The following is a 25,328-nucleotide window of genomic DNA, read 5'->3' as shown; positions in this document are numbered from 1 at the left end:
ATTGGACTACGTTTTTGAATGATGCATGTAGTCAAGAAATAAATTAGTGCAATGGAAAGGGAATAAATTTTTCCCTTTTATATTTAAAAAATAATGAAGTTAGATGAGATTTTAATAGAAGAGGCTTAATACCAGGAGGCTTGGAAAAGGGATATGAGGGGGAGACAGTGTCTGTTCACTGCAGGGTTATGAAAAAGGAGGAGGGAATGCAAGTGAGAGATAATGTGCAATCAAACCAAAAAGACTGGAAAGCCAACCAACTGCAGAGAGGATGTTTTTGTACTTTGGCAAGAAACATCTCAGTTTAAGTACTAGCCAGAGAGATACGGAAATCCTCCTGAACTGAGTACTGTGCCAGGCTTGCCGCCCTGCACCTTTTCATAGTAAGCTTATTTTAGTACATCCTTTTTCTTGCTCATTTCCTCAAAAGTGATACTGGAAGGCACTTCTCTACTCGGCTGTTCAAACAATGAGCTCTACTTGTCCTGTGTCCAGAAGGCCACTACTGGCTCAGTGTAGAGTATCACAAAAACATTAAGAGGTGTATTTGGTGGCTAACACTAAAAGGCAAGGTTCTTAGTCTATTCTCAACTTTTTTGCCTGTTGATGTCACCAAAAGCCTATGATGTCACTAGGAATAGAAACTACAGACTGGTCAGCCTTCCCTTCATTCCTGGGAAGGTGATAGAACAAGTAGTCCTGGAAACAATTTTCAGGTACGTGAAGGACAGGAAAGTCATCAGGAGTAGTCAGCATGGATTCACCTAAGGGAGTATTCACAAGTTGAAACACAGGAGCTGATGTCTGAATGTTAGGAAACACATTTTCAATGTGAGGGTGACTGAGCACTGGCACAGGTTACCCAAGGAGTCTCCATCCTTGGAGATACTCAAAAGCTGTCTGGATGTGGTCCTAGGCAACTGGCTCTTGGTGGCCCTGCTTGAGCAGGGGGGTTGGAGAAGATGACCTCAAGAGGACCCTTCCAATCCTAACCATGCTGTGATTCTGTGAATCATGGTGTGATCTGTCATGGGCAAATGACTTAGCATACCAGCATCTCAATGTATTTATTTTCAAAATAAACATGTTATCCACTTTGCAGAAGTAAAATATTGGTGCACTGGTGAGGTGTTGTGAGACTGGGAGTACAAAGTCGTTGATAATAATTTCTGTGCAGCTTTATTAGCACTAAACCAAGATCTCAGTGTGAGATTAAACCCTGCTGACTTTTCATTCCTGTGCTTCTGTTCCTTGTGGGTCATTTTTGAGGAGTGTTAGACAGTGTTTGGGACTTTCTGGGAATGGGTATAGTGGATGTCTGGTAGGTGTAGTCCTTCTGAATGAATTGCTTCATAAATTTGCACAAGCTTGTGGGGGACTGTCTTGATGGCCCTGACAGTCTCCTCCTGTCTTATGTTTTTCTGTGGTCTCCCTGAGGAGAGAGGAGGGCCCTTGCACCCCTCCTTTCTGATGTATTCATATCTCGAGTCAATATGTCCTCTGTTGACAGAGGTGACATGCCCCTTCTGGGAAGCACATCCACCATAGACATGATGGACAGACAGAATGACCTAGGGGACAGCTATTTTTAGAATCCAGTATTTCAGTGTTCTTCCACAGGATGAGAGGAAATGGTAGACAGCCCGCATTCAAACACGAGTCAGAGACAAAGAGCTGGGTATCCGGAGCTGGGAACTATGTACTTACATATGTTTGGGGGCTCACTGTTGACCTGAATTTTTCTGATGCCAACACTATTCTGGACTAAGTGCATTGGTTCTTTATTTCAGACATGGAGAAACTGCATGCTGGGAGACTTTCAGAAGCATGTGGAGGATTTATGATCAGAACATGAGGTCTTCTGGAAGTCAGTAGGGCTTCTGTCCCTAAATCTTTCAGCTGGCTTTTAAACTCACGCCTGTAAACGGCCAGGATAAAAGGAATTAGCTTGGCAGTTATGTTAGAAGGTCAGCGACCTTGCCATTGAGAGGGAGAAGCTACATTGATTGGTTACATGCAGAAACCTCAGAATACTTTGAGACCTTTGCAGCTGCGTTACTGCAGATTGCATCTCAGGAATTCATTCAGTGCCGACGCACTGACCCTGTTAATAATTCAAGAAGTTACACGACTGGCGAGGACCGTATTTCTCTGATTGCTGTTACATGTGAATTCCCCAAAGTCAGCCTCTCTTGAGACAGAAAAGAAAAATTTACCTGTCTCTTCCCTGTGAGTATGTGTGCTATGGTCAGGTCAACGTGCATTGTGAGTGGGGCTCGGAGTGGCTGTTGTACATCCTGTTAGATGGGCAAATACAGCTTCTCGGTTTAGAATTTATCTCCTGGCAATCTCCAATAACTGACTGATTGCAGGTAAGATAATAACACACAAGCACTGGCAACATTGAGGAGCTCGTGTCAGAACAGCTGACCCCAAATTTCTGTGTCTGATGTAGGGAAGACAAATGTTGCTTGGCCCAAACCATCTGCCATCAGTTTAAAGCTGCATGGAGCCTTTATCTGATTTGGAGCTATGTTTTCCTCTCTGATTGTTTTCTAAATTATTTTCATTCATTCAATTTCTCCTCATCAAAAGTATGTCCAGGAGTGGTCCTTGAACACAGACAGTAACTAGCTGTGCTTCCTGAGCCTGGATTAATACAGTGCGATCACAACGACCTTTTGACCACAATTCAGTTGAATAAGCTTTATAATGAGATAAGTCATAATAAAACTTCAGGTCCATTTGAAATAGAGACAATACTCAATTACTGCAAAATATTTAACAGAGACCTTCCTTTCTTAGCCCTTAGAGACGAACAATTTTTGCTATTTCATAAGAACTATTACTCAGACAGTGGGACAGGCTGACCTCTGATGAGTAATGACCCATGTTTTGAGGACATTAAAAAATTAATTTTGAAACTGCAGAGAAGCAGAAGATGAGCTACAAATCTTTAAAGATCCCATGCCAGGTTTCTAGGGAAATGAACTCTCTCTTTGTAAGGAGGATTCTGTCTGTTGTTTAGTTAAAAAAAAAAAAAGAAAAAAAAGTCACACAGTAGAAAACAGCTTGGCATAATCAAATTTGTCTAACAATCAGATCAGGGTAAGGGTTTGACAGCCAACTAGTAACAAAGGCTGAAAGTGGGGGTCAAAGAAATTCTAGAGGGGGTGGGGGGAAGAAGGGAGAGCTGCTGGCATGCTCTCACAAGTGAGAGCAATTACCTATTTGAACAACTCAATGTAATCTTTTTCTCTCCTGGAAGAACTGTTTATCCCCTTCTGTGGGCTTCACACTGAGATGGAAAGTGTTTTGAAAAAATATGCCGTAATTGAGCAAGGAATTTTTGGTTTGCTAGCTACTTGTGGAATCTTGTATTGTAGAAGAGATCATACCACAGTGTTGTGGTTTAACCCCAGCCAGCACCTGAGACCATGCAGCCACTTGTGCGCCAATAATCCCACCAGTAAGGCAGGAAGAAGAGGGAGAAAAGGAGGGGGGAAAACAAACACACAAACAAACAAAAAAACAAACAAACAAAAACTCATAGGCTGAGATAAAGAAAGTCTAGTAGAACAGTAACAGAAGAAGAACTAATAGCAAAATAATATGCAAAATAAAGCGATACAAGTCGCTCTCGCCAACATGATGATCAGTTGCCCAGCCTGTCCTGAGCAGTGATCACAGATGCCTGCCCCCTAGCCAACCCCCATTTATATACTGAGCATGATGTCTATGGTATGGAATATTCCTTGGGCCATCTTGTCCTGTCTATGCTCCCTCTCAGCTTCTATGGGAAGCTGATAAAGTCCTTGACTAATGTAAACATCACTTAGCAACAACTAGAATAGTATGTGTTATCAGCATTATTCTTACACTAAATCCAAAATACAGCAGCTACTACAAAGAAAATTAACTCTATCCAAGCTGAAACCAGGACACATAGTAATTTTTGGATCTGTGAATTTGATCAAAGTTTCTGCTAAGAGTTTAAAAATGAGAGATTAAAAGCCACCTCCTTTTAATTTGGTCTTGCACAAAATTTTCTCTGGTATGGTCACCTGACATAAGTTTTGCCATGAAGGTAAAACACAAAAATGAATTTGTTTAAAGAATTGGTCTCTTGGGAGTTTGGATGGCTTGCAGGCATTAGATGAGACGGAATGACATTTGGAATTAGATTTTGGAAGAAGATGCAGAAGAAAATATAGGAAGACTTAGGAATACATGAACCATTGTAATATGGCTGACTGTATCTCATAGGTTGTGGCATAGTGCACAGGAGAGATTTTTCTGTCTGTTTCTTTCCTTTTGTGTAAGTCAAATCAAAGCCTAAAGAAAGGCTTTACACTTTAATGTTAAAATCTCTTGAAATATTCCACTTAACATTTTAAGTATTTTTTTCTAATACTTTATGTACTTTTCTAGTATTGTTCATACTATATTTTCTATAAATAAATAGTTGGTAAATGAAATATCAACGGTTGAATCACAGCATATATAGTAAACTCTTGGGAACCACAACAAAAGAATGATGCTTCGTTGCTCAAATGTAACTGGTTGCTAGGAACTTTTTAGAGCATCTTAAATATAGATCATGATGTTCACAGCCGAAGGTAAATTAATTCTGAACAGTTCAAAATTCAGTGGTGTTTGGATGCCAAAAGATAGTCAAGCATTAGAGATTTCCTCTAGGCTCTGTCTTCTAGGCATCTTCTTCTTGCCTTAGAGGAAAAGCTCTCAGAATAAATATCTGAAAAAAAACATGAAGAATCCTGGCACTGTCCCAACATATTCATCATTGTCTTAATTTGGCAGGGTAGTCTAGGATAGCCTGAGGTCTCATGTTCTATAGGAGGAGTACAGCCAGGATTTTCTCATGCCCCTGATCCCCTTTTCATCCCACTGCCTCCATTCCTCCTCCTTCATATACACTCCTTGCCTCCCAGTTCCTCAGTGCATACATAGTCCCCTCACTTCCTTTAGGTGTCTCTGGTACCCTTATTGTATCCCCCTCCCACGTATATATAGTATATCCAGTTGCCGACTATGTCTTTAGGGTTAGATTGTGTGGAACAAGAGAAGAACTTGTGTTGGTACTTTTCTTGTAGTCTGCACATCTGAATTCCCCTCATCTCTTCCAAATACATTGAAACAGAAGTGCCTAACATTTTCAGAGCTATGGAATCTTCTGCCTGTGCTTATTGCTGTGTAGTGATAGGAAGAGGGGTAACAGTTTTAAGAGGGTAGGTTTAGATTAGGTATCAGGAAGAAATTCTTTACTGTGAGGGTGGTGAGGCACTGGAACAGGTTGCCCAGGGAAGCTGTGGTTGCCCCATCCCCGGACGTGTTCAAGGCCAGGAAGTGTTGGGGCTTTGAGCAGCCTGGTCTAGTGGTTGGTGTCCCTGCCCATGGCAGGGGTGTTGGAACTAGATGATCTTTAAGGTCCCTTGCAACTCTAACCATTCTATGATTCTATTATTCTATTTTCTGGAGTGTCAGGGAGCTCATTTCAGATCTCTTCTCATGGCAACTGACATTGCTGAACATTGTAGCAGCTGTATAGAAATGCTGGGAGGAGATGCAGAAAGTACAAAACCAAGAAATAACATTCACTTTATTCAATCTGCACCTATGTGGCATCAACAATGGTAAATCCTGTGGCCTTTTAGGGATGAAACAAAATAACTTAAAGATGGTTCAGGCGTTATTTTTTTATAGTTGAATTTAATGTATTTGTATCTCCAGGCATCCAAATCTCTCTGAGAATCCTGTAAAGTTAGTTAGTCTTTCTAAGGATGGCCTAACAAATTTTCAAATAGTTGTATTTGCATAAGTGATTCCATGAGCAGAGGAATTAGGGAGGACTGGTTTCCTCCAGATTTCTGCCCCTTTCCCACTCCAGCTCTCCTCTGACCCCAAGACCCTACCCCCAGGGCACTGTTAGGTCTTTCCCATGCTCCTAGAGTTTCTCACCACCCCCAGCACCTTCAGTTCCTCGCAGAGCAGCATCAGCTTCTTCTCTTCCCACTGAACCCTGCTGTAACTCCTTCATTTTCTTCTCGTGTCCCTTTCTGATTTGCCTATGGCCAGTTTGAAAACCCTGCACAGGTAGGCAGTACCTACATACAGGACTGATTGGCCAGTGTTTTTTTTCAATTCTGTTAATTTTAGGGACATGTGTCATACAACTATGCCCCTTTTAAACCTTGGATGAAATTGGCATGTAGGTTTAAAATAGAGTTAGAAGAGGACGTTAAGGGGATACTGAGGCAAGCAGGCTATATGAAATGGAGGTTTTCGAAAGCACAAGGGAATTTACGAACATTCTCTATTTGTGGGGAACTATACATAAAAAGTCCAGACTTTTACCAGACTGAAGTGTTGACAAGGGAGGTTATTTTACTTTATATTTAGACATGTTTGGTCCACTGAAAGCAAGTTGCATGGATGCTACTGGGGCAATAAATTCTTACTGGTACAATTTCTTCTATTCAGAAACAATACTGACCCAGGCAATATTTATATTTTGCCACGTGAATTTTCAACAGTAGAAGAAACTATCAGTATCTCTACACTAGCAAACCTTATCTGGTGTGTGGCTGTGCTCCTAAATGTTTTCAGTAGTTCTAGACCACTCCCTGACCCTGTTTTTAGTATCACCTTGGGCCTCTGTGAAACCATCAAAGATCATTTGCTGTGGCATCTAAGTTTCATTTTCAAGATCAGACATTTCACTGAGATAAGCCTTGCATCATATGTAATGATGAGTTTTCAGCGGCGGCAGCAGCTCTCAGATGAGTGTCAGGGATTTACAGAAAACAAATTGCTGGGTAGCTGCTGGGCCTGAATCAAGAGAGGTGGCCAGGAAATTATCTGAGCCGCATTTCTTGCACCTGCCAGTTCCCTGCCTTCAAAAACATCCTCAATATCACAGTGTCACATGGGGATTCCAGGAGACATTCCCTGCTCATTAGCATCTGCCTCATAAGGTTAAGGTCATACCTACTGTACAACTATGGTTGTAAGAAAAAGTAATATTTTTTAAACATATTCCATGTAATATTCAAGATTTCATTAAGATTACATACCAGCACACACTCCACAAAAAGGCATTTTAGGATTTTCAAGGAATTTTTACAGTGTCATTAATTTACAGCTAAACTGATGGCAAAAGTGAGCACTCAGTCCTCTCCTTAAAGCCCCAGACGCAGCAGCCATGTGGAATCTCCTCGCTTGTGGGGGAGGACTTGAAACGCCACAGGCTGAAGGCCTCCAGACCACAAAGTAGGCATAAATATTCCTTTTTGTTGTTGTTTTACATCATGGGTTTTTTTTAAAGCCATTATTCTTGTGACTAGGAGGGCCCAGATAGGCTTTTACTCTTGAACTCATTGGTGGGCAACAGTGCTTTGTGTTTATTCACTCCATCTCACTGACATGTTTGAATGGTGCCCGGTGGGTGTCTGCCACAGTGCCTTTCATCGAGAGCCTCCTGGTCAGACCAACCAGTTAAGCGTCCTTGATACAAAAGAAACTGTCCAGACCAGACCATCCCTGTTCCTTCGTTTTGCACAGTACCTCTTTCCTGGGGACTAAATGAATGGCTAGCAAGTCTAATGGGAAACCGTAAAAGCTATTAGGTTTCAAGCCAATATCTGATAACGGGAGCAGCAATAGATTATTTATCGTCTGTTGGTTTCAGACTATGTTTGTGGTAGTGTCTTGGCATTGATCTTAGTATGCAGTTGCAAAATGCATTAGCAAAAGCCCCATTGTTTAAATATCCATTACAGAGCAATGAAACATTTCACCAATTAATGCAAACCTTGGTCAAAGCATGTCTTTGGAGAGAGCCTTGAACAGCCCTGGACCAATTCCTTGCACGAGGAAGGGACCTGAGCAGCAAAGGGCAGGCAGGTTTGTATCCGCTGGAGAACGAGAGCCCGGGGTGTAACACCACCCTCCGGCAGCACCCGCGTTGCGGCTCCTTGAGCTGCGCTTGCCAACATGTGTCACCTTTGTAGGTTTTCTGCTCTGATGGAGAAAAGTACATCTCAGTTCTGTACACAGAACCAGCAGAACTTGCCAGAATTTTTTTAGCAGGAAGTTATTACCTCCTGTGTATTACACTAACAGCATGAGACTTAACTGAATAGCTTAGAAGAATGATTCTTTTAAAAGCCCTTTTGTCCACGAGCATCTTCAGACTATTGTGTTTGAAGCTATTCAAAATTTTCAGTCTCTCAGGATACTGTTAATTTATTTTCAGCAAATCTAACACTAGTCCAGGGATTTACACACCAGACTAATTTGTCACTGCCTGTTGAGGTGGTGTGAAAGGAAGGATTTTTGTCTCTGATAAAATTAAGCACAGGACCGCAAGGTATTTTTGTAAACATTTGTAACATTCGCTATTGCATTTTTATTGCAATACCTTAAACAATTCTTAGTTATACCAGCCAACTAACTAAATTTGATGTGTGGCTCCCCAATGAAAACTAAGACACATCTTACTCTAGCCAGATATCACAATATATGTGGTTTTGACTGCTATTAGCTGCATTATAGCTGAATTTTATTATGTGTCATAATAGTAGGATTTCTGCTGTCCCCTAGTGGCTAGTTCATTTTCTGAGTTCGGTACGTCCATTATTATTTCTGTCATCCTATCAAAAATTATAAACTGGCTTGCAGTTTGATTTACACCACAGAATGCACACAAACTTAAAAAAACTCAGTTAAAATATTGTCCAGCATAAAAGCTGACTGCCTGATATAAGCCTTATGAAATAACCGGCAACTGTATCTGTATAGCTTTATCTTCCCAGGAACATGCCAGGAACTGCGTGGTGCCCTTCCACACAAGCTTACGCTGCAAGATAAAAGCAATGAAACCTGGAAACAGCCAGAGAAAGCAGATTTCGTTTTCATTGAAGCAATTAGTGATGTTTGACACTGTGCAGAATTTGCTTAACTGGTGAGATACACCAGACAATGTTTTGAGAGGGCAGGAGCGGCGTCGAGTGACTCCCTCTCCTCTGCATCCTGGTGTCAAACCCGGCTTGTGCACTCAGACCCCATGACCTGCTGGTTTAAAACCATTTTTGCACTGTCAGAGCTAAACAGATGGCAGCATTGCCTGACATACAGCATGAAGACCGCAATAACTTCATGAGATGAGATTAAAAGGAGCTTTAAAAGCCAGCCGCTACTGGTCCCAATCTGTACCACTAGTCCCCCTGCCGCCACACTGAGAGCAGGGCTCTGCCCGGCTTCAGGAGAAGAAAGGTGGGGATAATGTGTGAAGTCTGTAAAGTCGCTGCAGAACAGAAATGGTTGTTGAAATGTAGTTCGTGTATTAAAACTCATTTCAAACCTTTCAGGTAGAATGACCAAGTCTTTCTATAAGACTCTATAGAGTGAATCCAAGAGGAGCACAGGGTGGCCCTCCTGTCTCAGCGTGTTTTATATTCATCAATTAATTATAAGAATAAAGAACATTCCACTGCTTAAAGAGTTTTTTGTTACTTCTACACTGCATAAGCATACTTTGAGGGTCCTCAAATGTATAGCAGGGGTTCTGGCTGGCAGAGAGCGTCCCTAATGTTCTGCTACACTTCCTCCAGTCAGGGAATAGTTTACGTGACTTGAAATATGCTGTGTGGAGCTTCAGTTGATGGGATGAGTAGTCTGTTAGGGCAGTTTTTTGTATTAAGTTTATGGAGCAGAGCTTGGAGCCAGCAATACAGGTCTCTCAGGAGCTCTGCTCTGAGAAGCTTCAAGTACAGTCAGTGTTGCCAAACCTCAGCATTTTAATGCAAGCCTGACAATATCTGGTGTTTTTCATGAAGCCTTTGCTTCCTGGCGTCACATTGCATTCAACCGCTGGCCAGCACAGGAGAGCACTGGTGTCCATGCCTATGGAGCAGGGGGATTCAGGGTGGGGGTGGCCCCACTTTGGTGAGGACTGACCTGGGCTCAGAAAAACTGACTGGACTTTCAGTCCCTTGGGAGCGCACCTCCGTCCAGGCCATGAAAAGACCTGTTAGCTCAGACTCAGCGCTGGATTCAAACTGGTCCCACACCTCGGCATGGTGGCTCTACACTGGGTATGTTAGCCTGCGTCCAAAATTTGGAACAAGAGGAGAAGGGTGTGCTTGTTTTTTCTCCTTAAGTGTTTTGATCAGTGTAAGCTGTGCTTTGGGGAATGAGAGTGTGTAGGTGGAAAGGCAGAAAGGTGTTTGGTATGCAAAGGCATGTGAAGAATCTGTCCGGCAGCACAGTGGAGGGGGCAAACAGAGCAAGGATGGAAAATGGAAACAGTTTTGCGGTTCTCACCTATTTGCTTGGGGCTGGAGCACGTGGCATACAAGGAGAGGGTGAGACAATTAGATCTGTTTAGCCTGAAGAAGAGCAGGTAAAGAGGACACCTTTTTCCTCTCTTCTGCTACCCAATGGGACACTATGGAGAAGACAGAAACAGATTTTTCTTGGAGATGGACAGTGACAGGACAAGAGGCAACGACACAAGGAAATTATTATTAGGTATAATGAAAAAACTTTCATTGTGAGGGTGGTCAAGTGCAGTAACAGGTTGCCAAAAGAGGTTTTAGTCTCCAACCTTGGAGATATTCAAAACCTAACAAGGCCTTGTACAGCATGGTCTACTTGGACATGCTTTGAGCAGGGGCTGGACTAGATGACTCTTAGCAGTCCCTTCCAGCTGAATTTTTTCCTGTTTCTGTTATATTTTGCTAACTAGTCAGTATTTCTGGGTCTGGCTTTGAGTCAAACGTGCAAACCCTTACATAAGGAGCTAATAAGTAGGATGCTGTTAGGACACAGTAATTTTTAACCATTAAAAATACAAATTTTTTGAAAGGGCTGGGCTGGCTGTGGTTTCATTCGGATGTGCAAGTATTCATATTGCAGTGGGGTTAGGGGAGCCGCGGTGATATCTTGAATGGAGCTATTTTCTATGGCTTGCAAATAGGTGTGTCATGCACACTTTATATTTTCTTGTACATTAATCTGTAGCTTATCAAAATTTTTGACTACCGGTGGAAAATTCTTAGCTGGAATATTCAAAGGAACTTAATTATATTCCAGTTCAATGGAAGTTGCACCTGAATCTGTTTGAAGCTTCACTGAAAACAGGGCCAGTTTTGCAAAGAGGTGCTTGCCTAAAGGATAGTACCTGGCATAAAAGAGGAGGTGTTTAAAGATCTCCCACATCAATGGAAATCTTGCTTATTTTAGTGGAAGTCCTATTTACTTGGTAGACCAATATGTAAATTGGTATCAATTGGCATAAATTGCCCAGTCAGGAGCGGGGAGGTGGGGGCCGTAATTTGGACAGGACCCATGTCTTTCCCGTACCTCCACGCTGTCTGGGTGCAGAGGGTCCCAAGAAGTTTGCGCAGGTGCAGTTGACCCCTTTAGTGTTCTGCATTGCAATACTGGAGCTGTAGTGCTTGCACATGAATGTTACATGTAATATTTAACAGATGTTTGCTGCAAATGTGGGTTTTTTTTATACAATTCCCATTTTTGCAGTAGGTTCTTTGATACAGACACTAGTTAATTTTTTTTTTTAATTACTTCTTAGTACCAAAAATGAACTTCATGCAGGGTGGCTATAATATTTTCCATCTGCTAGCCACATCAATAATAAACAACAAACTCATTTGTTCTTTAATTTCCCCATAATGGCACAGAAAAAAACCCCAAAGCTTGGCTCATTTATCCACTGCTCTGTTGTTGATACAGAGCCAAATGCAGTCCTTATTTTTAAGTCAATGGAGTGACTACATGGATGAATTTAAGCATATTGAACAAATTACACAAAACAATCTCTTATTTTATTTGCACATCCGCACATGGTATAAGGAGCAATAGAACAAAATAACAGATGCTTCTGTATTCTTTTTTTTTTCAGTAAGTCTGAAAAGCAGTGAAACTATTTTTTTACAACACTAAAACCCAGTGCAGCTAATATATTCATAATGGATTTTTATGATCCACTCTTGTATCCCCAATGGCTCATTTGCAGACCTTAATGCAATTTTCCAAAAGCTGAAAAATGTAATTCAGAGCAGCTTCCTGATCTAAAATCACATTGATTCACTAATTCACTGTTTATGGCTTCTTGTTGCAGACAAGGCAGTTTTTTGCAGACAAGACCTTTCTCAGTAAGTAAAATATAAACCAGCTAAAGACCTCAATTCTTTAGCTGAAATTATCAGGAAGTGTTTAACCACAACTGCAACAGGCCTCAAGTACATTTTAAAACTGAAGCATATGCTTAAGTATTCTCCCAGAGTAGAGAGGCCTTTCTAAACTAGTGCCAAAAGCAGTTGAGAAGGGCTTGTCTACCAAGAAACCAAAGAAGAAAAATTACAAAGCACCTAAATTAAAACATATTTAACTCTTCAGTGAGTTTTTTTAATTAGGGGAGGAGAAGCCAGGAATCTCTCTTACACATACAAAAGAAATAGCAGCAAAAAATGTAATGAATATAAGAAAGAAGTGGCCGTGAGAAAACCAGGCAACCTGTTTGTTTATCTCCTCCAGAAATGTTCAGCCATGAGGCACTAAATGTCCATGAACTACATGTGTGTATTCCAAAAGTTTGTTCTAATGATTGGGCCTGGTGAAATTTCCTTCGCCAAAAATGATGATTTAACCTATTTTAAAGGCGATGGTGAATTAAACTTCTCAGACTTACTGTAAAAAAAAGTGGTTGGTGCTTGATAGTTGTGGAGTTAAAAATTGCAGTTCTCTTTAAACAAAACTAATGTTTGTGACTTCTCATTTTTAGGTGAAACTACATACAGTCCATCCTTCAGAGCCTGAATACTGCTGGCAAAAGAAAGTCCTGGGTCTCTGTTCCTCAGAATTTGGATCTGATCCTGCCACCTCATTTACTGGAGCAGTCCAGTGACTTTGGTAGGATTGGAATGCTATTCAAGCATGTCTTGCAACAACAGAAGGTAAACATTACTTTCCTCTTTACAGCTGAAAGACCAATCCTCAGAGAGATCAGAAGGTTTAGACAGTGCCATCCATTATCTGCCTCCTTGTATGATGTCTGAGCCTGTCAGCACCTGAGATTTTGATGTTTAAGTTCCTCTGATACCTGAATAACTTCTCCCAGCACATCTAGAGGCTCTCGGTTCCTGCTGCTGTATAGATCAGCTTGCACCTCAAGCGTAAGCATGTCGGGAATCACAAACCTGCTGCTTTCTCACCCAGCCTTTTTAGGGACCATTTCTCACTCAAGGACGTGAGATCAAGGATACCTGCTGCATTGGCTTCCATGTAAAACGCAGGTTCTTTCTGCTGAAGAGGAGAAAGAGGCAACAGGTGAGGCAACACCTTTGTCTTCTTTATGGCTTGAGACAGGAGGTTTGGTCTCAGTTCCCACATGTGCCTGGCAGCTGTGCTCTAACCACCAAGCCATGGGTTCTTTGGCTTGAAGCACACGTTGGGGAAAACGGCCTAGCTCCCCACATGAAGCTGCGCTGCTGGCCAAAAATAAGTAAGATGGAGAGTGATGTAGGCTGAGAGCAGGAGCAGGAGTACAGCCAGTGGTTTGGGGTCTTCTCTGGGAATAGGCATCCATGTTCCAAAGCCTACCAGTACAGTTTTAATAACTGAGTCTCTAATTTCCAGCTGATTTCTCTAACCTTTAGTTTTAGCCTTTGTCACAATGGTTGCTTGATTTAAAATGGAAAACAAAGCGAGCTTCTGTACTGAAAAACAGCCTGTGGTAGGTGTCTAGGTTTGGAGAGATGTGTGGCAAAAATAAGAATAGGAGCTTAGTCTTCTGCAGCCTGTATCTCAAGTGAGCAGCAGATGTTTGGCATTGAAAAGAAGGGCATCCCTGATCTAGGAGCTGTGTCAGAGGCACAGGAGAGACCCATAGCACAGTCTAGGTGGTGAAGGCTCAGTGTGGGCAAGGTTTTGAGATGCACTCTTTCGGATGGCATCACCTTTCCAGGCTATTTTCAGTGTCTCCCTGCCCAGCATGCTGCCTCTTGTGCTTTCCATATGGAAGCTGTCAGTTCCCACACGCGTTTATTTGGGAACTGAACTGGTAATTGAGGATTTCTCTGCAGATGTGAGTGGTTATAGCTTTGGTGCTGTGAGACTGAATGTCCCACTCCCATTATGGATCTGGGCTTAAATTTCTTGTTTAGAATAAAGAACAAGGGTTTGATTCTGGAGAAGAAAAGCAAAGAACAAAACCCCTGAGGCTCATTCCCTTAGATCTCCCCTTCTGATGGAGACTCAGAAGTGATTCCCTTCACGTGGGTGTGGGAAGCCTCCTCCCCCCCAACCAGGCGCCTCTTCAGGCTGATGGCACAGAGCACCTCTTCAGAGGAGTTCAGCAGTGCGGGCCCTTCAGCATGTGGTCTTGTAATTCAGGAACCCAATCAAATTGGCGGTTATTTTCATTATAAATGATACAAGCCTGGAACTTATCAGGGAAAGGCAGGCGGTCCTCGGAGCTTGTTCCCTGAGAAGCTACAAAAGGCTTGAGAACAGCACCATCTCCTGGAAACGCCTCAGACAGCTTTGGTTTTCTCAGTTGGCTGAATGAACTTTTTTTCCTAAAACTACTGTCATTCAAACCAATAATTCAGTTAACGTATGCCCTACTGCTACCAAATAGTAGTTTGGCTAAGGTTTTTCCATGCTTCAGCAGTAACTGAACGCTACCCATGCATGTTTTTTCCGGTGTACCCCATGTTAACGATGAACCAAATGTGACAGATGCATAGGGCACTTTTGTCAGTGTGACAGTTGAGGACACACCATATTTGCCACAGGGGCATGCCAGGGTGCCTTGGAAGGCTAACTGAAATCCCTTGGGATAGCAACCTGCAATCCAAGCTAAACTAATATACATTTTCTCTTAAGCCTTCATCTGAAAGCAAATTTTTCTCAAAGCAACAAAGAAAAGAAAAATCATTGTGTATTGGATTTGCATGGCAAGGTTTTGGTAGCAGGGGGCCGCAGGGGTGGCTTCTGTGAGAAGACGCCAGAAGTTTCCCCCATGTTCAACAGAGCCAATGCCAGCTGGCTCCAAGACAAACGCGACGCTGGCCAAGGCTGAGCCCATTGGTGACGGTGGTAGTGCCTCTGAGATAACATGTCTAAGAAGGGAAAAAAACCTGCTGCACAACAGCAGTTGGGGAAGAGAAGTGAGAATATGTGGGTGAAACAACTCTGCAGACACCAAGGTCAGTAAAGAAAGACAGGGAGAAGGTGCTCCAGGCACCGGAGCAGAGATTGCCCTGCAGCCCATGGTGAAGACCACGTTGATGCAGGTTATTCCCCTGCAGCCCATGGAGGTCCATGGTGGAGCAGATATCCACCTGAAGCCCACAAAGGACCCCACACCAGAGCAGGTGGATGTGCCTGAAGGAGGCTGTGACCCCAGGGGAAGCCTGCGCTGGAGCAGGCCCCTGGCAGGACCTGTGGCCCCCTGGAGAGAGGAGACCACGCCAGAGCAGGTTTGCAGGCAGGACTTATGACCCCACAGGGGACCCACGCTGGAGCAGTCTGTTCCTGAAGGACTGCACCCCATGGACAGGACACACACTGGAGCAGTTTGTGAAGAACTGCAGCTCATGGGTGGGACCCATGTTTAGGAAGTTCATGGGGATCTGTCTGCTGTGGGGGAGCACCACACTGGAGCAGGGGAAGAGTGTGAGGAGGAAGGAGCGTCAGAGACAACATGTGATGAACTGACCACAACCCTCATTCCCCATCCCCCTACGCCATTCTGGGGGAGAAGGTAGAGAAAGTGAGAGTGAAGTTGAGCCCAGGGAGAAGGGAGGGGTGGGGTGAGGTGTTTTAAGTTTTGTTCTTATGTCTCATTTCATACTCTGATTTGATTGGTAATAAATTAGATTAATTTTTCCAAGATGACTCTGTTTTGCCCATGATGGCAGTTGGTGACTGATCTCCCTGTCCTTACCTTGACCCGTGAGCCTTTCGTTGGATTTTCTCCCACTACCCAGTAGAGGAAGGGGAGCGACAGAGCAACCTGGTGGGCCCCTGGTGGCTAGCCAAGGTCAAATCACCACATGCACAGTTGACATCGACCCACAGACATCTCCCAGGGTTGTCCCAGTATAGCAGAATACTTATTGTTCCCTTATTGCTTTGTTACATGCGCTGCTCGTGTTGCAGCCCAGCACAGTCCCACAGTCAATGCATTCTGCTGCTGAACCACCCAACATCCAGAGGCACGTTTCTTTTAGCAGCTTTCTATTACAGCTACAACAGGTTCAATCTAAGCTAAAACTTTAGAGTATTAATCACATCAAATGGCACAAACAAGATATTATAACTTTATGTAGTTTGGAGTCTTAACTGAAGGTAAGCTGGAAACTTTGTTTCCTGTTAGGAACAGGTTTAGGATGTTAACAAAGTATTGCTTGCCATAAATACAGCCATAATATGTGTTTTCTCTGCCTACTCAAACTGGTTCATGAACATGCCAATCCTGTATTGCAGTAATAGTTGTTTCTTAAGGAACATCAGTATTATCTCTCTTCAATAGACATGACAGTAGATAACATCTAGACACATATTTTAGATAAAGCCTCTGGCAAACTTTGCCACACCACTACTTTATCACATATCATACAAACACATATAAACCTCTTGAAAAATAGCTAATAGGCAATTAATTATTAAGTGTGTGAGGATAATTTGAATAATGCAACTGGAAATGTAACATTTGGTAATATGGAGAATTTTACCCTTGAAATCTAGAGTTGCCTGTATTGTTCCTGTCAAGAGTTGCATTCTGCCTTTCATATTTATATACCTTAATTGAGGGCTGGCTAAATGCACACTTTGCTCACTACTAAAGAGGAATTTTCCTGATAGTAACCTGATGTGCTACAGCCTTCTCTTTTGCCGTTATTTTAATCTTTTAATTTAACATCTTTGACCACTCTCTGAATTGAAGACCATTCCTTATATTACCCACTAGACTTTTTAACGCTTGAGAAGCGACTGAATCTTATTCTCTGCAGATGAAACTTAGCCTGAAGATGAAGCAGCTGACTGCAGCAGTAGGACAAGATGCACTGAGCTGTTAGCTTTAATGCATCAACCAGGCTGTGTTTCAGGTATTAAGTCACACAGATCTGCATGGGGGTTTTGCATGGCTTTAAATAGTACCTTGAAAAAACAGAAAATCCTTCTGTATCTTAAGGCCTATCATTAAATACTGTCAGCTCTTTGCTTCTTCCACAACAGGTGAGAGAAGAGTGTGTAATTTCCAATGTAACTTTTTTTCCATGTATCATTATTGATAAAGATGTACTAGCTCATTGGGGATCTCAGTTTACACCTATAACTTTCAAGCCCATACTTTGATGCTGCATCTTCTTTTGTTTCTCCTTCTTCTGATTCTATGAATCTCAGCCTGACCCTTCCCAGAAGACTTTTAGCTGCGTTTTGCTCTCTTGCATCTCTCCCAGAAAACGTTACGTTACTGAGGACAAACAAGGGATTTTCAACAAAACTCACTTTTGTTTTCTTTCAGGAACAGGGGAAGCAGTTTTATTTAACACCCCAATCAGTGTCACCCTTTTATTTCCCCCCCACCCAAGTCAAGCTCAAACTCTCCGTCTTTGTTAAATCCGGTCAAAACTAAACCCAGGGTCAATCCAATTTCAATCAATGCTTTCACCCCTGTCAATCATATGCGCTATGCTTGCTTCTGCTAATAAGCCATGGCTTACAGAATGAAGAATAGATTACTTAATAGAACAACATCCTTCACATTCCACTGGTGATGGAAAATAATTTGCCACACTAGAATATACAGATGCATAGCGGGTTGAACATGGAGTTCGGACAGTGGTTGATACAGGGTAATAGAATGGACCTGGGTCACAGTAGGTGAAACAAAAATATTTCAAAGGAAACACATCCAGTTGCTATGCCCAAAGTCTTTCTAGAAATGCCTTTCTTTTCTTGAGGGGACTAAACCTATAGTTACTAATCAAATAAATATATTTATTAAAAAGAAGAGAGAAATTGCAGTGGTTGCCTGGCTGCAGAGCAGTTGTTAGATAGCAGAAAGTGACCCTTATGGCCTCTGTGCTCTAGCACCCAGGTGACAAAACGGTTCCTCTGACTGTGTCTACTCTGCGTGTCTTCCCATGCAGCATTCGTCATTCTCCTGCCCAAGCATCCTGATGGCAATGTGTCCAGGTCAGGCTTAGAGAAACCTGAAATGGGGACACTGGTTCCATCAATGAACATCAAGATATTCAGGGAGCTAACAAGTGCTATCATGTGTTGCCTGTTATTGGTAACCTCTTCCATCATTTTTCATTAGCAACCACTGGGACTGTCTCTTCTCAATTAGGGACCCAATTAAGGACCTTTCAGTGTGAGTGATGGTGCACGGAGAGAAGTACATTAGAAATTCCTAGAGGATGAGCAAGCAGAGAGAGGGGTGTGATGAGTGATGCTGGCTGTTAAAGCCTCTGAATGCTCTTGGCTTCATGAATTTTATTGCAAGCTATGTATGGCTGGCTTTCTCTGAGATGGGGGAGGCTGGGAGAAAAGCAGAATGAAGGTTGAAGCTACCTCCTTCTTGAACGCACTAAGCAAAAGTAGTTTATGTAAGGGAACGGCGCACTTGCATTAGCAAGACCTCTGCCTGGAGCTCCCTCCTGTTTCCAGGCAATGGAGTGGGGTGGAAGGTGGTTGCTCTTCAAACCATCGCAAAAAAAGATCATCTCGGTGATAAACAGCAAACAACATGGCTTGTTGCCTCTTGAGTACTGAAAGGCAGTCCCAAAGGAAGGTACTGTGTAACACATGCCTAAGTACACTGGTAAAGCCGGTGGTATAAATGGAGAACAGGGCTTTCTGCTTGATGGCTGACCCACAGACTGTGAAGCCACGAGGCTGCCAAACATGAGCTGAACAGGCCTGTACCCACAGCACCTGCTGGAGGTGGGAAGGAGCAATCAGGAGGAGAAATATGAAAAGGTAATTTCCTCCTTTCTGTGTCCCTTTTAATTTGTCTGTCTGCCCCTACATCATTACTTATATACAGTGTAAAGTGACCTATCTTTATCTTGGGTTTAGTGCAGAGGGCCAAAATTGACCACTGTTGGTCAGATTTACACTGCAGTAGGAGGAGGGTGACAGTCGGTGCAAGAGTCAGCTGAGGGAGACAGAGATCGAGCTCTGGCTGGAGGGCACAGTGCGAGCTCCAGTGTAAAGGTGAGGAAACTTGGACAGATTCGATGATTCTTGTTTAGAACAGAGGGACCCATGAGCTGTGTCTCAGGAAATTCCTCTGCTTTCATGTAACGTTATCACACTACAGACATTGCTGTACCCTGAAGCTCTGGCAATTTCCTGGGAGCTCAACTGAAGTCAGGAATGATCAGTGAAGTACTGAAACAATAAAAAAACTATGTGCAGGCGTTATGTCAGATTTACTCATAAGTATTTGAAAGCCTTGGTTTAGATCTTAGTTTGTAGTGTTGAAGACAACTTTACTATTATATGTTCAATCCATAAGTATTGGTTAAGATAAAATTGACCTACTTTAAAAGATCATGTTTGAGTTAAGCAAGAGAAGTATTTTATAATAATACTCACCTTTCATTTTTTGAATTCAAAGATTAATTTTGGTCAACATTGAACTTTCAAAGTTAAATTTAAGCATATTGCAGAGCTTATCAATTATCAGTTTGTAGAAAAGTGTTTTGTAATGCACTTTAATTTATTTAAGAAAATGATTATTATCTTCTTGAATCAGTGTCTTTAGACAACCCACTGTGACTTCCAGATGAGCTCTAGATGCAGAATTAAACGGTAAACTAAAATTTTTAACTACTGTGTTTACACCTGCATTCATTTTAAAATCTGTGCAGTACCTCAGAAACCTAAAATATCCTTGGAAAAATCTAAAGTCTACAAGCAGAAGTAAAGTTCAACTTTTTTGGCAATCTTTACAAAAGCTTTTTAGATGTCTCCAGATCTTCCCTGGGGAAAAGAAATGGCTGTTTTTTCCTTACCGGTCCACTCTGATACCAGTTTGGATGGCTGAATTCTGCCTAGCTAAATTCTGCCCTACAATTCCAGCCAGGTAGGATGTTAGACACTGCTTGTCCTAAACTGCTGCTTGTGTTCATGGTGGCCTGGCCCTCCAACTCCAGCAGCAGGAGGATATTGTGCATTCTACTGTGTATCAGTCCCTTTTCAACAGAAATACAATATCAGAGCTGTCTGCTCCTCATTTATTATAGTACACATGGAGTGTCGTAAGAAGAGAAATTTTCACTGGGACTAATGAGCAGAGACTTAATTGCAGTGGAACTAGGACAACAACATTCAGTTGCAGCATAACTGCTTGAGGTAAAATGAGGATATTCTCCTCAAGTCATCCTGGGCCTTTTGGAATTATTAGACATGCGGATGACAGTACTTCATTACTGTACCATGGGGTTTGCACAGTTCAATCTATGTCAATTCTTTCTGATTTCAAGTATAGCCTAACAAGCACATACAAATGCAAAGCTTCTAGCAACTTGTTTACCCTTTCTGGAATTGCCAGAGCCTCTCAGAGATACAAGTGATGAGGGATTCTTTTTCACCATTAAAAATTCCATATTTGGAACTCTTGTTCTTCTGAATTGGAATGAGAAGCCAAACTCTCTCCCAGTCAAAACAGTTTGAGACTGGGGTAAAATTTTATTATTACAAACAAATTAAAAACTCTTTGGTTGCATTGGGATGAAAACAATGTTTATACAATGTCAAAACCTTGTAATGGAGTGGATAGATCTGGTAGCCCAACAGAGGTGAAGCCATTGCAACTCCACACTGCCAGGTCCAACCAGGAGTGAGGCTGAGTGTGTGATCTCAGCAGGCATGCACACAGACACACGTATACAATACACGTGTACACACAGCCGGCCACGTTGATGAACATGGACAGAAAATGCACCACTCACACAAACACAAGTGCACCAATGGCCTCGCCCTATTCCCTTCTCTGGATTATCAGGATGAAGGTCATTTGGTGTGAAACGTATCTATACGTATAAACAAAATATGGATTGCTCCACATTGGCCCAGACGGAGACCCTCAGGGCATCCACATTCTCCATAGTTGCTAGCACCTGTGTACACAAGCCCCAGTGCCTGCAGCCCCACTCACAGACATAAGCACACTATGGATCCCCCAGCATCATCTGGATCCTCTTGTCTCCAGCTGCCTTACACAGACACACACACACGTAGAGATGCAAATGGGTCTCTCAGTCCACCCCAGCCCCCACTGTCTGGCCTGGACCCCCAATCCCTCCCGCAGCCACCTCCTTCTGTGTGCTCACTCAGAGATGCAGGCACTCTCAGCTCCCACACCACCCCTGCTTGCCACACAGTCCAGTGTCATCTTTGCTAATGCTCACATATTTGCTCGCACACCTGCACTCCTGCCAGGGACTGGCACCATGGATGGATGGATGTGTGGTCCCTGTTCCAGTTGCTGGCACTCAGACACCCATACCCACACGTGCAGACAGGGTAGAGAGTCCCTTAGTCGGGAAATTGCTTAGAAATGGATTTCAGTGAGAAGACAGGATGGAATCTGGTGACAAGGCGCAGGGCATGGCCAGACAATCACGCTGAGCAGCAACATGTTTACATGTCATCACCCCTTTTATCCCCTCGTCCCTCTATTTCCCACACTTGTTCCTCCGCAAACCACCCTGATCCCTTGCTTTCCCCATGCTTGGTTTCTCCCCTAAACATCCATCAGTAAGTCTTAAACAATCCCTGAATGCTCCTCCTGGAATCCCTGTTGTGGTTGAACCCTGTGAAGCAGCTGAGCTCTACGCAGCCATTTGCTCACTGGTGGGCTGTGGGAGAGAATCAGAATGGTAAAAGTGAGAAAACTCATGGGTTGAGATAAACACAGTTCAGTAAGTAAAGCAAAAGCTGCACGCACAAGCAAAGCAAATTCTAAAACAAGGAATTCATTCACTGCTGTCCATGGGCAGGCAAGTGTTCAACCATCTACAGGAAAGCAGGGCTAAAACACCAGTGTGTTACCAACACTGTTTTCAACACAAATCCAAAACACAGCCCCATCCCAGCTACTGTCAAGAAATTCAGCAGCAACTCCTTCTTGCTTTGGATCCTGTTTGGAATTTATTTGGGTAATATCTTTCACGAAAGTTTTTTGCCTATTTTGTAATTGATAATATGAATTAAAGTCAAATTGAAAAATATGGAGAAAATAACATTTCTCAGCAAAAATAAAATCTTGCTGAAGAACCATTACTTTTCCATCTGGGTAATATAACATAAGGATTTAAAAAAGTATAGTTCCTGGTCCTGCAGGAATGTACACAAGTACTTAATTACTTAGCATTATTCACTCTGAACAAGTAGAATGCTAAACACAGGTAGTAAATCTCTACTTGCTCCTAGTAAACAAGAAAGAAGTTGATTTTGTTTGGCTTGCCATTATTAATATTGACTACAGAACAATCATCCCTAAAGATTATCCTTGCTTTAAGGAAAAAAGCTTTAATTCCTTTGTTTGTAGATAAATTGAGGTTTAGGGTTCTTGATTACTGCTCTCAGAAAGCTGAAAAATCCTCCTTGGCAGGTGGTGAGATCTGCCTTTTCCCAGGTGAGGAGGTTCTATTCAAAGCTCCCTTAACAGTTTGTTCTTAAAAATTGAAGACCTGAATTAAAATTGCAGGTATCAGAGCATTTTAAGGTAAGGCACGTTTAGAGTCACTTACCCAGCAGTTTCATTTCATTCTATATTTACATTTGCTCATCCTCTTGAATGTTTGATTTTGCAGGGTAAAAATCTCAGACTGGTATTTGGAAACGTTAAAGGATGTGTGTAACTTGAAGAGAATGGAACATAAAGATCAATTTGAGACTGTAATTCAAATTGTTGCCTTCAAGACTGGATCACTGGGCCCACAGACCTTACATGCCAGTGAAGATATTACTGCTTCTCGGGAAACTCCACAGGGCATCCCGGGCTCCATTGTTGCGCTTCAGACCCTTCCAGACCCACTAAGCTAACTTAGCAAAAGACTTGCAAGCAATGTGCTTGCATGTCACAAGTAACGTGGTGCCGAAGGCAATTGCTCTGCAGTATGGAAGAAAGCTCTTAAAAACTGGTGAGTGATTCTGGCAAGAAAATGTAGTAGCAACAGAATGATCAGTGGACCTCAGTAAAAGCAATCATCAGCAAACTTAGGAAATGGCAGAGAGGAGCTCTTTGGGAGTGATGGTAACAGGAACAGGCACTGCATTTGGAAAGGAGAAATCAAATGCACACCCATAACACAGCAACTAACAGGGCAGGGCAATTCTTTTCGCAGGACTATAAGGTAATTCATGTTGGACCTCAGGAGGTCTCTAGTCCAACTTCCTACCCAAAGCACGATCACCTAGGAGGTCACACCAGGTTGCTCTGAGCCTTATCCAGTCTCACTGTGAAAACCTCCATGCATGGAGACTGCACAGCCTCTCTGGTCAAACTGTTCCAAAGCTTGACTGCCTTCATCATTAGAAAAGTCTTCCCTTATATCCTGTCAGAACGACCTTTGTTTCAATTTTCCAGGATGCATTAACAGAAGTAATTATGACTATGGTAATTATTTTGGTCTACTTGTGCTGGTGGAGTCTCAGTTTTACAGTTTTTAGTTTTTGTCTTTTTTACAGTTTAGTATACTGCACTTAAAAGCATACTGGCAAGTTGCAGTGTTGAGAGAACAACAATAAAGGGTAAAAAGAGGATCGGGAACATGATCTTTGAGGCACACATGAAAGGATGGGGCAGTTAGTGAAGAAAAGAAAGGACAATGTACAGCACTGCACACAACAATGTTGTCTAGGCTTTAAGGGGACTGTGATCAAACATGCTCATGGGCACAATGACAAGGAACAAAAAATAATGGACTTACATTGATGTGAAGTTCGGTTAGACATCAAAGAAAATTTTTTTTTAAACTACAAGTCCGATTTTGTGGATTCTTCTTCACTGGAGATTAAAAGAGAAAATTTAAACGAGTATCTGCCAGAGTTGTGCCTAGCATCAGTCGTCCCTCAGTACAAAGGGGTGGACTGGGGCTCCTTCTGGTCCCGTGTTTCTGAGAGAGGGCTTGCTCCCACTAAATGGAGAAGAAAAAAAAAAAGATGTAAAAAATAATACCAGGTTGTCAGACAGTCTCTGTCCCTTTTACACTCCCACAAAGGTCTTAAATGTGACATAACCACTCTCTGTCTATTATTAGGGCTGCGGTGAGTTTCTTCATTCCCATTGGTGATTTTCTGGCCTTTACTGGGAGCTCCCCTTCTGCAAAACAGTCTTTCCTACCTGTTGTCATCTAAGTGTTTCCTCTTCAGAGTGCTGCTGAGGGAGATTCCCCATGTTTCCAGACCCAGCTTTAGAAATTCTTCCTACCATCTCCCCAACAAGTCCTCTCTCTCCTTCCTTATGCAGAATGGTATTTGATAGTGACTGCAAGAAATGGAAACTTGAAATTTGTATTCATTCACTTCAGAAACACACTGCAGCAGCTGCTCTCCTCACATGGACACATGTGCGTAGGCACAGTCACACAGCAGTGAGTGCCGATGCCACCTCTGTCCTGTGCATCAGGATATGCGCCCTCCCCAGCCACAGGGGAATCAGCATATAGAAACGAGAGGTACACAGGGAGAGATGCAAGTGAATTTTAAGAGCAATTTTTTCTGTGAATTTTGGTAGTAAAAAAAAGCAGAAATTAATTTCTTTCTGAAAATGTGACTGTCCAGTAGGTGAGGTCACTACTCTTCAAGCGTAAATCATCTGAACAAATAAAGTGCTAAGAACTAATAAGGGCACTTACCAAATTCATGTTTTATAGTAAAAAAGACACGTAGATACCTAAGGATAAAATAAAGTTTGCTGTTTTCTAACTCTTTGACTTAAAAATGTGTCAGGTAGAGCAACTGTTTTCACTCTTTCCCACATTGCAGACCTCTGCTTTGCAATGTTCACTTCTATATAGGAAAATTAAATCTAAGGAGAGCAAACTTGCTTTTTTTCTAGTTATCCTTCAGAAATCCTTTAAAAGTTGTCACAAACCCACAGGGATCCATATCCATGTTAAAAATCACTGTATTAGAGAACTGAAAAGATAAGGCTGTGAGACACTTTTACCTGCACATACGTAGTATAGGCAACATTCCCATCAGAAGCACAACAACCTATGGTTCTTTCAGAAGTGTTGAAGCTATGGGAT

Source organism: Rissa tridactyla, chromosome Z, assembly GCF_028500815.1.
Source record: "Rissa tridactyla isolate bRisTri1 chromosome Z, bRisTri1.patW.cur.20221130, whole genome shotgun sequence".
Classification (NCBI taxonomy): Eukaryota; Metazoa; Chordata; class Aves; order Charadriiformes; family Laridae; genus Rissa; species Rissa tridactyla.
The sequence above is the reverse complement of the archived record's forward strand: the minus strand, read 5'-3'. Positions refer to the sequence as shown.